This window comes from Bactrocera dorsalis, chromosome 1, assembly GCF_023373825.1.
Source record: "Bactrocera dorsalis isolate Fly_Bdor chromosome 1, ASM2337382v1, whole genome shotgun sequence".
In the NCBI taxonomy this organism is placed as follows: domain Eukaryota; kingdom Metazoa; phylum Arthropoda; class Insecta; order Diptera; family Tephritidae; genus Bactrocera; species Bactrocera dorsalis.
The window spans coordinates 26,346,363-26,348,454 of NC_064303.1; the positions used below are offsets into that span (position 1 = coordinate 26,346,363).

General features: G+C 34.4%; 1 pseudogene; it reads right to left on the reverse strand.

Annotated features, from left to right (window-relative positions):
- Positions 1-521: 521 nt before the first annotated feature.
- LOC125776474 (uncharacterized) lies at positions 522-1,553 on the reverse strand (annotated as a pseudogene).
- Positions 1,554-2,092: the final 539 nt, after the last annotated feature.

Below are 2,092 nucleotides of genomic sequence, written 5' to 3' on the forward strand. Positions count from 1 at the left end.
CAAAGGATCATGCGATTTAACGCCTTAGACTATTTGTTGTGGTGCTACGTCAAGTCTAAAGTCTACAGAAATAAGCCAGCAACTATTCCAGCTTTGGAAGACAACATTTCCGAAGAAATTCGGGCTATTCCGGCCGAAATGCTCGAAAAAGTTGCCCAAAATTGGACTTTCCGAATGGACCACCTAAGACGCAGCCGCGGTCAACATTTAAATGAAATTATCTTCAAAAAGTAAATGTCCATGAACCAATCTAACGTTTTCAAATAAAGAACCGGATGAGATTTTGCATTGCGTTTTTTTTTTTTTAAAAAAGTATCAAGCTCTTAAAAAAATCACCCTTTACAAGAAATGTGAATAGCCAAATAATATATTTTTTTAAGTAAATAAGTAATCATGAAGTACAGTTTGTATTTCTGAACAACTATTTTAAATAAAAAACTTTTTTGTTTTATTGATAAAAATAATATTGCATGAAAATGGTTCACATTATAAAGCATTATTTGTAATAAATTCTTTTGGTTTCACGTAACTGAAATGCGTTTGCAGTTGAGCGATTGGCTGTTCTTGGTTGAAAATTCAAGAGAATTTACTTCTTCTCTCCAACGCCCGGGTATTTCTTTGTTACCTTCTGAGTGGTCAGCAAGCTCAAGGGTGAAGTAATTCCTGTCATTTTGTAACATTAAAAAATTATGAAGTACTGCCGTAGCTAAAACAATTTTGTCTGCATTCTTTGGGCAAGCATGTGTTTTGGTAAGCAGTACTCTCCACCGATTGGCCAAAATTCCGAATGCGTTTTCCATGTGCACTCGGGCTCTAAACAACGCCAAGTTAAATTTGTCTTTATCTTCTGGTAAGTGGCGGCCGGGAAATGGTAGCATTAAATTTGGTTTCAGTGGAAACGCACTCTCGCCGACGTAATAATACGGAAAGCTACGCTTTGTACCCGGTAAGTTTGTGTCAGAAGGAACTTCCAGAGTGTCATTCAGCAACTTCTTCCCAAAGGCACTGCTGGCCAAATATTCCACCGTCACTTTGGGCTTCCTAGAGCCCCGACATTAACATACATATGTGAACACGTAATTAGCATCACTCACTTGCCATTAGTACAATGCTAAACGTTTTTTTGTAATTGTAGGACAATGTTCCGATATTTCTTGGGCTTGTTATACGAATGTGCTTCCCATCTATAGCTCCCAAGCAATTCGGCATTTCTGTCTTTACATAGAACTTGTTTGCAATATCCCGAAGTTCGTGGTGAGTTTGGTGTGACAAATACACATCATGCAATTCATCCCAAATTGCGTCACAGATTTCGTATATAAATTTTCGGACTGTCGAAACTCCAAGTTTGAAAGACCAAGATAGAACATGGAAATTGCAACCTTGTGCCAAGAAACTGAAATTGGTAAGCCTTTAAGTATAACAGTATAATGATTATTTCACATTGACTTACATTAGTTTTGGGGGGTTGCTTTATGGGTGGCGTGGGACTAAATTCCGTATAGATATGTATTTAGTTCTCACACTCCCCCCTCCTTCGGATAGTTCTGCATTCCGTGCAATATTCAATTCATTCCATTATTAATTTACAACGGTTATTTAAAGTAGAAACAAAAATGTTAATTTACAATGTTTATTTGGTATAGAAAAAAATATTTAAGATTTACGCCTAAAAGTATATTACATTTCTTTTTGCAATGCTCATTTGCCTTAAAAAAAAGGAAAATTCTAAGATTTACGCCTATAAGTATATGTATATATATGTATATATATCTTTTTTATAGACTTGTTCATTTTTTTTTTCAATTAAGTTCTATTAAATTATTTTTCAATTAACTGCAATTGGAATTTTTTTTCTTGTTTTTTCATTATAAATTCATTTTTTTTCTTTTTCTATAAATATAATATACCTTAAAAGTGTTTAATATTGATAACTAATTAAAAAGTATAAAGTAAATAGAAAAAAAAAATTCCACTTAGGGTCCTTCAATTGTCGTGGTTGTTGTGTGTGTGGCCTTCGATTTAATATGGACGCCCCCACCGGTACATGACCACTTTGTATTTGGACGTATTGAATTTTTAGACGGTGTTT